An 11,995-nucleotide genomic window follows, 5' to 3' on the forward strand; every position below is an offset into this window, starting at 1 on the left:
ACTCCGTAATAGTTCTTTCATTATGCTGTCTCTGCCTCACCTCACTCCTTAATAGTTCTTTCATATGGCTGCCTCTGCCTCACCTCACTCCTTAATAGTTCTTTCATAAGGCTGCCTCTGCCTCGCCTCACTCCGTAATAGTTCTTTCATAAGGCTGCCTCTGCCTCACCTCACTCCTTAATAGTTCTTTCATAAGGCTGCCTCTGCCTCTGCCTCACTCCTCATAAGGCTGCCTCTGCCTCACTCACTTAATAGATGGTTCAGAAGGCTGCCTCTGCCTCACCTCACTCCTTAATAGTTCTTTCATAAGGCTGCCTCTGCCTCACCTCACTCCTTAATAGTTCTTTCATAAGGCTGCCTCTGCCTCTGCCTCACTCCTTAATAGTTCTTTCATAAGGCTGCCTCTGCCTCACCTCACTCCGTAATAGTTCTTTCATAAGGCTGCCTCTGCCTCTGCCTCACTCCTTAATAGATCTTTCATAAGGCTGCCTCTGCCTCGCCTCACTCCGTAATAGTTCTTTCATAAGGCTGCCTCTGCCTCACCTCACTCCTTAATAGTTCTTTCATAAGGCTGCCTCTGCCTCACCTCACTCCTTAATAGTTCTTTCATAAGGCTGCCTCTGCCTCGCCTCACTCCTTAATAGTTCTTTCATAAGGCTGCCTCTGCCTCGCCTCACTCCTTAATAGATCTTTCATAAGGCTGCCTCTGCCTCACCTCACTCCGTAATAGTTCTTTCATAAGGCTGCCTCTGCCTCACTCACTCCTTAATAGATTGTTCATAAGGCTGCCTCTGCCTCTGCCTCACTCCTTAATAGATGGTTCAGAAGGCTGCCTCTGCCTCGCCTCACTCCGTAATAGTTCTTTCATAAGGCTGCCTCTGCCTCTGCCTCACTCCTTAATAGATTGTTCATAAGGCTGCCTCTGCCTCTGCTTCACTCCTAATAGATCTGTTCATAAGGCTGCCTCTGCCTCACTCCTTAATAGTTCTTTTCATAAGGCTGCCTCTGCCTCACCTCACTCCTTAATAGATTGTTCATAAGGCTGCCTCTGCCTCTGCCTCACTCCGTAATAGTTCTTTCATAAGGCTGCCTCTGCCTCTGCCTCACTCCTTAATAGTTCTTTCATAAGGCTGCCTCTGCCTCACCTCACTCCGTAATAGTTCTTTCATAAGGCTGCCTCTGCCTCACCTCACTCCTTAATAGTTCTTTCATAAGGCTGCCTCTGCCTCACTCACTCCTTAATAGTTCTTTCATCTGCCTCTGCCTCTCCTCAATAATAGTTCTTTCATAAGGCTGCCTCTGCCTCACCTCACTCCTTAATAGTTCTTTCATAAGGCTTCTTTCAATAGATGGTTCAGGCTGCCTCTGCCTCGCCTCACTCCTTAATAGTTCTTTCATAAGGCTGCCTCTGCCTCACCTCACTCCTTAATAGATTCTTTCATAAGGCTGCCTCTGCCTCGCCTCACTCCGTAATAGTTCTTTCATAAGGCTGCCTCTGCCTCGCCTCACTCCGTAATAGTTCTTTCATAAGGCTGCCTCTGCCTCGCCTCACTCCTTAATAGATTGTTCATAAGGCTGCCTCTGCCTCACCTCACTCCTTAATAGTTCTTTCATAAGGCTGCCTCTGCCTCACCTCACTCCTTAATAGATTGTTCATAAGGCTGCCTCTGCCTCACCTCACTCCGTAATAGTTTGTTCATAAGGCTGCCTCTGCCTCGCCTCACTCCGTAATAGTTCTTTCATAAGGCTGCCTCTGCCTCGCCTCACTCCTTAATAGATTGTTCATAAGGCTGCCTCTGCCTCTGCCTCACTCCTTAATAGATTGTTCATAAGGCTGCCTCTGCCTCACCTCACTCCTTAATAGATTGTTTCATAAGGCTGCCTCTGCCTCGCCTCACTCCTTAATAGTTCTTTCATAAGGCTGCCTCTGCCTCACCTCACTCCTTAATAGTTCTTTCATAAGGCTGCCTCTGCCTCGCCTCACTCCTTAATAGTTCTTTCATAAGGCTGCCTCTGCCTCTGCCTCACTCCTTAATAGTTCTTTCATAAGGCTGCCTCTGCCTCGCCTCACTCCTTAATAGTTCTTTCATAAGGCTGCCTCTGCCTCGCCTCACTCCTTAATAGATTGTTCATAAGGCTGCCTCTGCCTCACCTCACTCCTTAATAGTTCTTTCATAAGGCTGCCTCTGCCTCACCTCACTCCGTAATAGTTCTTTCATAAGGCTGCCTCTGCCTCACCTCACTCCTCATAAGGCTGCCTCTGCCTCACCTCACTCCTTAATAGTTCTTTCATAAGGCTGCCTCTGCCTCACCTCACTCCTTAATAGTTCTTTCATTCTGCCTCTGCCTCACTCCTTAATAGGCATGGCTGCTCTGCCTCACCTCACTCCGTAATAGTTCTTTCATAAGGCTGCCTCTGCCTCACCTCACTCCTTAATAGTTCTTTCATAAGGCTGCCTCTGCCTCACCTCACTCCGTAATAGTTCTTTCATAAGGCTGCCTCTGCCTCGCCTCACTCCGTAATAGTTCTTTCATAAGGCTGCCTCTGCCTCACCTCACTCCGTAATAGTTCTTTCATAAGGCTGCCTCTGCCTCACCTCACTCCTTAATAGTTCTTTCATAAGGCTGCCTCTGCCTCTGCCTCACTCCTTAATAGATTGTTCATAAGGCTGCCTCTGCCTCGCCTCACTCCGTAATAGTTCTTTCATAAGGCTGCCTCTGCCTCGCCTCACTCCTTAATAGATTGTTCATAAGGCTGCCTCTGCCTCACCTCAGTCCTTAATAGATTGTTCATAAGGCTGCCTCTGCCTCACTCCGTAATAGTTCTTTCATAAGGCTGCTGCCTCTGCCTCTCCTTAATAGATTGTTCATAAGGCTGCCTCTGCCTCTGCCTCACTCCTTAATAGTTCTTTCATAAGGCTGCCTCTGCCTCACCTCACTCCTTAATAGTTCTTTTCATAAGGCTGCCTCTGCCTCACCTCACTCCTTAATAGTTCTTTCATAAGGCTGCCTCTGCCTCACCTCACTCCTTAATAGTTCTTTCATAAGGCTGCCTCTGCCTCTGCCTCACTCACTCTGCCTCTGCCTCACCTCACTCCGTAATAGTTCTTTCATAAGGCTGCCTCTGCCTCACCTCACTCCTTAATAGTTCTTTCATAAGGCTGCCTCTGCCTCACCTCACTCCGTAATAGTTCTTTCATAAGGCTGCCTCTGCCTCGCCTCACTCCTTAATAGTTCTTTCATAAGGCTGCCTCTGCCTCTGCCTCACTCCTTAATAGTTCTTTCATAAGGCTGCCTCTGCCTCACCTCACTCCTTAATAGTTCTTTCATAAGGCTGCCTCTGCCTCACCTCACTTCTTTCATAGTTCTTGCCTCACTCACTTGCCTCTGCCTCGCCTCACTCCGTAATAGTTCTTCATAAGGCTGCCTCTGCCTCTGCCTCACTCCGTAATAGTTCTTTCATAAGGCTGCCTCTGCCTCGCCTCACTCCTTAATAGATTGTTCATAAGGCTGCCTCTGCCTCACCTCACTCCGTAATAGTTCTTTCATAAGGCTGCCTCTGCCTCTGCCTCACTCCTTAATAGATTGTTCATAAGGCTGCCTCTGCCTCTGCCTCACTCCGTAATAGTTCTTTCATAAGGCTGCCTCTGCCTCGCCTCACTCCTTAATAGTTCTTTCATAAGGCTGCCTCTGCCTCACCTCACTCCTTAATAGTTCTTTCATAAGGCTGCCTCTGCCTCTGCCTCACTCCTTAATAGTTCTTTCATAAGGCTGCCTCTGCCTCTGCCTCACTCCTTAATAGTTCTTTCATAAGGCTGCCTCTGCCTCTGCCTCACTCCGTAATAGTTCTTTCATAAGGCTGCCTCTGCCTCGCCTCACTCCGTAATAGTTCTTTCATAAGGCTGCCTCTGCCTCACCTCACTCCTTAATAGATTCTTTCATAAGGCTGCCTCTGCCTCGCCTCACTCCGTAATAGTTCTTTCATAAGGCTGCCTCTGCCTCACCTCACTCCTAATAGTTCTTTCATAAGGCTGCCTCTGCCTCGCCTCACTCCTTAATAGTTCTTTCATAAGGCTGCCTCTGCCTCACTCCGTAATAGTTCTTTCATAAGGCTGCCTCTGCCTCTCACTCCGTAATAGTTCTTTCATAAGGCTGCCTCTGCCTCACCTCACTCCTTAATAGTTCTTTCATAAGGCTGCCTCTGCCTCGCCTCACTCCTTAATAGTCATCTTGCCTCACCTCACTCCTTAATAGTTCTTTCATAAGGCTGCCTCTGCCTCACCTCACTCCTTAATAGATTGTTCATAAGGCTGCCTCTGCCTCGCCTCACTCCTTAATAGTTCTTTCATAAGGCTGCCTCTGCCTCGCCTCACTCCTTAATAGTTCTTTCATAAGGCTGCCTCTGCCTCTGCCTCACTCCTTAATAGATTTTCATAAGGCTGCCTCTGCCTCTGCCTCACTCCTTAATAGTTCTTTCATAAGGCTGCCTCTGCCTCACCTCACTCCGTAATAGTTCTTTCATAAGGCTGCCTCTGCCTCACCTCACTCCTTAATAGTTCATTTCTGCCTCTGCCTCACTCCTTAATAGGCTTTCATAAGGCTCTGCCTCACCTCACTCCTTAATAGTTCTTTCATAAGGCTGCCTCTGCCTTCACTCATTAATAGGCTGCCTCTGCCTCGCCTCACTCCGTAATAGTTCTTTCATAAGGCTGCCTCTGCCTCGCCTCACTCCGTAATAGTTCTTTCATAAGGCTGCCTCTGCCTCACCTCACTCCTTAATAGTTCTTTCATAAGGCTGCCTCTGCCTCTGCCTCACTCCTTAATAGTTCTTTCATAAGGCTGCCTCTGCCTCGCCTCACTCCTTAATAGTTCTTTCATAAGGCTGCCTCTGCCTCTGCCTCACTCCTTAATAGATTGTTCATAAGGCTGCCTCTGTTCTTTCTCTGCCTCACTCCTCCTTAATAGTTCTTTCATAAGGCTGCCTCTGCCTCTCCTCACTCCTTAATAGTTCTTTCATAAGGCTGCCTCTGCCTCACCTCACTCCGTAATAGTTCTTTCATAAGGCTGCCTCTGCCTCGCCTCACTCCTTAATAGTTCTTTCATAAGGCTGCCTCTGCCTCGCCTCACTCCTAATAGTTCTTTCATAAGGCTGCCTCTGCCTCGCCTCACTCCTTAATAGTTCTTTCATAAGGCTGCCTCTGCCTCACCTCACTCCTTAATAGTTGTTCATAAGGCTGCCTCTGCCTCACCTCACTCCGTAATAGTTCTTTCATAAGGCTGCCTCTGCCTCTGCCTCACTCCTTAATAGATGTTCATAAGGCTGCCTCTGCCTCGCCTCACTCCTTAATAGTTCTTTCATAAGGCTGCCTCTGCCTCTGCTCACTCCTTAATAGATTGTTCATAAGGCTGCCTCTGCCTCTGCCTCACTCCGTAATAGTTCTTTCATAAGGCTGCCTCTGCCTCGCCTCACTCCTTAATAGTTGTTCATAAGGCTGCCTCTGCCTCTGCCTCACTCCGTAATAGTTCTTTCATCTGCCTCTGCCTCGCCTCACTCCTTAATAGTTCTTTCATAAGGCTGCCTCTGCCTCACCTCTAGTTCTTTCATAAGCTGCCTCACCTCACTCCTTAATAGTTCTTTCATAAGGCTGCCTCTGCCTCACCTCACTCCGTAATAGTTCTTTCATAAGGCTGCCTCTGCCTCGCCTCACTCCTTAATAGATTGTTCATAAGGCTGCCTCTGCCTCGCCTCACTCCTTAATAGATGGTTCATAAGGCTGCCTCTGCCTCACTCACTCCGTAATAGTTCTTTCATAAGGCTGCCTCTGCCTCTGCCTCACTCCTTAATAGATTGTTCATAAGGCTGCCTCTGCCTCTGCCTCACTCCGTAATAGTTTTTCATAAGGCTGCCTCTGCCTCGCCTCACTCCTTAATAGATCTTTCATAAGGCTGCCTCTGCCTCTGCCTCACTCCTTAATAGTTCTTTCATAAGGCTGCCTCTGCCTCACCTCACTCCTTAATAGTTCTTTCATAAGGCTGCCTCTGCCTCTGCCTCACTCCTTAATAGTTCTTTCATAAGGCTGCCTCTGCCTCACCTCACTCCTTAATAGTTCTTTCATAAGGCTGCCTCTGCCTCGCCTCACTCCTTAATAGTTCTTTCATAAGGCTGCCTCTGCCTCGCCTCACTCCGTAATAGTTCTTTCATAAGGCTGCCTCTGCCTCACCTCACTCCTTAATAGTTCTTTCATAAGGCTGCCTCTGCCTCACCTCACTCCTCAATAGTTCTTTCATAAGGCTGCCTCTGCCTCTGCCTCACTCCTTAATAGATCTTTCATAAGGCTGCCTCTGCCTCGCCTCACTCCGTAATAGTTCTTTCATAAGGCTGCCTCTGCCTCGCCTCACTCCTTAATAGTTCTTTCATAAGGCTGCCTCTGCCTTCACTCCTTAAGTTCTTTCATAAGGCTGCCTCTGCCTCGCCTCACTCCGTAATAGTTCTTTCATAAGGCTGCCTCTGCCTCACCTCACTCCTTAATAGATTGTTCATAAGGCTGCCTCTGCCTCGCCTCACTCCTTAATAGTTCTTTCATAAGGCTGCCTCTGCCTCACCTCACTCCTTAATAGTTCTTTCATAAGGCTGCCTCTGCCTCTGCCTCACTCCTTAATAGTTCTTTCATAAGGCTGCCTCTGCCTCGCCTCACTCCTTAATAGTTCTTTCATAAGGCTGCCTCTGCCTCGCCTCACTCCTTAATAGATTGTTCATAAGGCTGCCTCTGCCTCGCCTCACTCCTTAATAGATTGTTCATAAGGCTGCCTCTGCCTCACCTCACTCCTTAATAGATTGTTCATAAGGCTGCCTCTGCCTCACTCCGTAATAGTTCTTTCATAAGGCTGCCTCTGCCTCTGCCTCACTCCTTAATAGATGGTTCATAAGGCTGCCTCTGCCTCGCCTCACTCCGTAATAGTTCTTTCATAAGGCTGCCTCTGCCTCTGCCTCACTCCTTAATAGATTGTTCATAAGGCTGCCTCTTCCTCGCCTCACTCCTTAATAGTTCTTTCATAAGGCTGTCTCTGCCTCACCTCACTCCTTAATAGTTCTTTCATATGGCTGCCTCTGCCTCACCTCACTCCTTAATAGTTCTTTCATAAGGCTGCCTCTGCCTCACCTCACTCCTTAATAGTTCTTTCATAAGGCTGCCTCTGCCTCACCTCACTCCTTAATAGTTCTTTCATAAGGCTGCCTCTGCCTCGCCTCACTCCGTAATAGTTCTTTCATAAGGCTGCCTCTGCCTCGCCTCACTCCGTAATAGTTCTTTCATAAGGCTGCCTCTGCCTCACCTCACTCCTTAATAGATGGTTCAGAAGGCTGCCTCTGCCTCGCCTCACTCCGTAATAGTTCTTTCATAAGGCTGTCTCTGCCTCGCTTCACTCATAAGGCTGCCTCTGCCTCACCTCACTCCTTAATAGTTCTTTCATAAGGCTGCCTCTGCCTCACCTCACTCCTTAATAGTTCTTTCATAAGGCTGCCTCTGCCTCACCTCACTCCGTAATAGTTCTTTCATAAGGCTGCCTCTGCCTCGCCTCACTCCTTAATAGATTGTTCATAAGGCTGCCTCTGCCTCACCTCACTCCTTAATAGATTGTTCTTAAGGCTGCCTCTGCCTCACTCCTTAATAGATGGTTCAGAAGGCTGCCTCTGCCTCGCCTCACTCCATAATAGTTCTTTCATAAGGCTGCCTCTGCCTCGCCTCACTCCTTAATAGATTGTTCATAAGGCTGCCTCTGCCTCTGCTTCACTCCTTAATAGATGGTTCATAAGGCTGTCTCTGCCTCACCTCACTCCTTAATAGTTCTTTCATATGGCTGCCTCTGCCTCACCTCCCTCCTTAATAGTTCTTTCATAAGGCTGCCTCTGCCTCACCTCACTCCTTAATAGTTCTTTCATAAGGCTGCCTCTGCCTCGCCTCACTCCGTAATAGTTCTTTCATAAGCTGCCTCTCACTCCTCTTTCATAAGGCTGCCTCTGCTCCTCCTTAATAGTTCTTTCATAAGGCTGCCTCTGCCTCGCCTCACTCCTTAATAGTTCTTTCATAAGGCTGCCTCTCTGCCTCACTCTCTTTCATAAGGCTGCCTCTGCCTCGCCTCAAATAGTTCTTTCATAAGGCTGCCTCTGCCTCGCCTCACTCCGTAATAGTTCTTTCATAAGGCTGCCTCTGCCTCGCCTCACTCCTTAATAGTTCTTTCATAAGGCTGCCTCTGCCTCGCCTCACTCCGTAATAGTTCTTTCATAAGGCTGCCTCTGCCTCGCCTCACTCCGTAATAGTTCTTTCATAAGGCTGCCTCTGCCTCGCCTCACTCCTTAATAGATTGTTCATAAGGCTGCCTCTGCCTCGCCTCACTCCGTAATAGTTCTTTCATAAGGCTGTCTCTGCCTCGCTTCACTCCTTAATAGATTGTTCATAAGGCTGCCTCTGCCTCACCTCACTCCTTAATATATTGTTCATAAGGCTGCCTCTGCCTCACTCCGTAATAGTTCTTTCATAAGGCTGCCTCTGCCTCGCCTCACTCCTTAATAGATTGTTCATAAGGCTGCCTCTGCCTCGCCTCACTCCATAATAGTTCTTTCATAAGGCTGCCTCTGCCTCGCCTCACTCCTTAATAGATTGTTCATAAGGCTGCCTCTGCCTCTGCTTCACTCCTTAATAGATGGTTCATAAGGCTGCCTCTGCCTCGCCTCACTCCGTAATAGTTCTTTCATAAGGCTGCCTCTGCCTCTGCCTCACTCCTTAATAGATTGTTCATAAGGCTGCCTCTGCCTCTGCCTCACTCCGTAATAGTTCTTTCATTATGCTGCCTCTTCCTCGCCTCACTCCTTAATAGTTCTTTCATAAGGCTGTCTCTGCCTCACCTCACTCCTTAATAGTTCTTTCATATGGCTGCCTCTGCCTCACCTCACTCCTTAATAGTTCTTTCATAAGGCTGCCTCTGCCTCACCTCACTCCTTAATAGTTCTTTCATAAGGCTGCCTCTGCCTCGCCTCACTCCGTAATAGTTCTTTCATAAGGCTGCCTCTGCCTCGCCTCACTCCGTAATAGTTCTTTCATAAGGCTGCCTCTGCCTCGCCTCACTCCTTAATAGATTGTTCATAAGGCTGCCTCTGCCTCTGCCTCACTCCGTAATAGTTCTTTCATAAGGCTGCCTCTGCCTCTGCCTCACTCCTTAATAGATGGTTCAGAAGGCTGCCTCTGCCTCGCCTCACTCCGTAATAGTTCTTTCATAAGGCTGCCTCTGCCTCGCCTCACTCCTTAATAGATTGTTCATAAGGCTGCCTCTGCCTCTGCTTCACTCCTTAATAGATGGTTCATAAGGCTGCCTCTGCCTCTGCCTCAAATAGTTCTTTCATAAGGCTGCCTCTGCCTCACCTCACTCCTTAATAGTTCTTTCATAAGGCTGCCTCTGCCTCTGCCTCACCTCACTCCTTAATAGTTCTTTCTCTCTGCCTCACCTCACTCCTTAATAGTTCTTTCATATGGCTGCCTCTGCCTCACCTCACTCCTTAATAGTTCTTTCATAAGGCTGCCTCTGCCTCACCTCACTCCTTAATAGTTCTTTCATAAGGCTGCCTCTGCCTCGCCTCACTCCGTAATAGTTCTTTCATAAGGCTGCCTCTGCCTCGCCTCACTCCGTAATAGTTCTTTCATAAGGCTGCCTCTGCCTCACCTCACTCCGTAATAGTTCTTTCATAAGGCTGCCTCTGCCTCGCCTCACTCCTTAATAGTTCTTTCATAAGGCTGCCTCTGCCTCGCCTCACTCCGTAATAGTTCTTTCATAAGGCTGCCTCTGCCTCGCCTCACTCCTTAATAGATTGTTCATAAGGCTGCCTCTGCCTCGCCTCACTCCGTAATAGTTCTTTCATAAGGCTGTCTCTGCCTCACTTCACTCCTTAATAGATTGTTCATAAGGCTGCCTCTGCCTCACCTCACTCCTTAATAGATTGTTCTTTCACTCCGTAAGGCTGCCTCTGCCTCTGCCTCACTTCACTCCTTAATAGATTGTTCATAAGGCTGCCTCTGCCTCTGCTTCACTCCTTAATAGATTGTTCATAAGGCTGCCTCTGCCTCACCTCACTCCTTAATAGATTGTTCATAAGGCTGCCTCTGCCTCACTCCTTAATAGATGGTTCAGAAGGCTGCCTCTGCCTCGCCTCACTCCGTAATAGTTCTTTCATAAGGCTGCCTCTGCCTCTGCCTCACTCCTTAATAGATTGTTCATAAGGCTGCCTCTGCCTCTGCTTCACTCCTTAATAGATTGTTCATAAGGCTGCCTCTGCCTCACCTCACTCCTTAATAGATTGCTCTTAAGGCTGCCTCGCCTCACTCCGTAATAGTTCTTTCATAAGGCTGCCTCTGCCTCTGCCTCACTCCTTAATAGATTGTTCATAAGGCTGCCTCTGCCTCTGCCTCACTCCGTAATAGTTCTTTCATTATGCTGCCTCTTCCTCGCCTCACTCCTTAATAGTTCTTTCATAAGGCTGTCTCTGCCTCACCTCACTCCTTAATAGTTCTTTCATAAGGCTGCCTCTGCCTCGCCTCACTCCGTAATAGTTCTTTCATAAGGCTGCCTCTGCCTCACCTCACTCCGTAATAGTTCTTTCATAAGGCTGCCTCTGCCTCACCTCACTCCTCAATAGTTCTTTCATAAGGCTGCCTCTGCCTCGCTTCACTCCTGAATAGATGGTTCAGAAGGCTGCCTCTGCCTCGCCTCACTCCGTAATAGTTCTTTCATAAGGCTGTCTCTGCCTCACCTCACTCCTTAATAGTTCTTTCATATGGCTGCCTCTGCCTCTGCCTCACTCCTTAATAGTTCTTTCGTAAGGCTGCCTCTGCCTCACTCCGTAATAGTTCTTTCATAAGGCTGCCTCTGCCTCTGCCTCACTACTTAATAGATGGTTCATAAGGCTGCCTCTGCCTCGCCTCACTCCGTAATAGTTCTTTCATAAGGCTGCCTCTGCCTCACCTCACTCCTTAATAGTTCTTTCATAAGGCTGCCTCTGCCTCACCTCACTCCGTAATAGTTCTTTCATAAGGCTGCCTCTGCCTCGCCTCACTCCTTAATAGTTCTTTCATAAGGCTGCCTCTGCCTCGCCTCACTCCTTAATAGATTGTTCATAAGGCTGCCTCTGCCTCGCCTCACTCCGTAATAGTTCTTTCATAAGGCTGTCTCTGCCTCACTTCACTCCTTAATAGATTGTTCATAAGGCTGCCTCTGCCTCACTCCTTAATAGATGGTTCAGAAGGCTGCCTCTGCCTCGCCTCACTCCGTAATAGTTCTTTCATAAGGCTGCCTCTGCCTCTGCCTCACTCCTTAATAGATTGTTCATAAGGCTGCCTCTGCCTCTGCTTCACTCCTTAATAGATTGTTCATAAGGCTGCCTCTGCCTCACTCCTTAATAGATTGTTCATAAGGCTGCCTCTGCCTCACCTCACTCCTTAATAGATTGTTCTTAAGGCTGCCTCTGCCTCACTCCGTAATAGTTCTTTCATAAGGCTGCCTCTGCCTCTGCCTCACTCCTTAATAGATGGTTCATAAGGCTGCCTCTGCCTCGCCTCACTCCGTAATAGTTCTTTCATAAGGCTGCCTCTGCCTCTGCCTCACTCCTTAATAGATTGTTCATAAGGCTGCCTCTGCCTCTGCCTCACTCCGTAATAGTTCTTTCATTATGCTGCCTCTTCCTCGCCTCACTCCTTAATAGTTCTTTCATAAGGCTGTCTCTGCCTCACCTCACTCCTTAATAGTTCTTTCATATGGCTGCCTCTGCCTCACCTCACTCCTTAATAGTTCTTTCATAAGGCTGCCTCTGCCTCACCTCACTCCTTAATAGTTCTTTCATAAGGCTGCCTCTGCCTCGCCTCACTCCGTAATAGTTCTTTCATAAGGCTGCCTCTGCCTCACCTCACTCCTTAATAGATGGTTCAGAAGGCTGCCTCTGCCTCGCCTCACT

This window comes from Oncorhynchus nerka, linkage group LG26, assembly GCF_034236695.1.
Source record: "Oncorhynchus nerka isolate Pitt River linkage group LG26, Oner_Uvic_2.0, whole genome shotgun sequence".
Classification (NCBI taxonomy): domain Eukaryota; kingdom Metazoa; phylum Chordata; class Actinopteri; order Salmoniformes; family Salmonidae; genus Oncorhynchus; species Oncorhynchus nerka.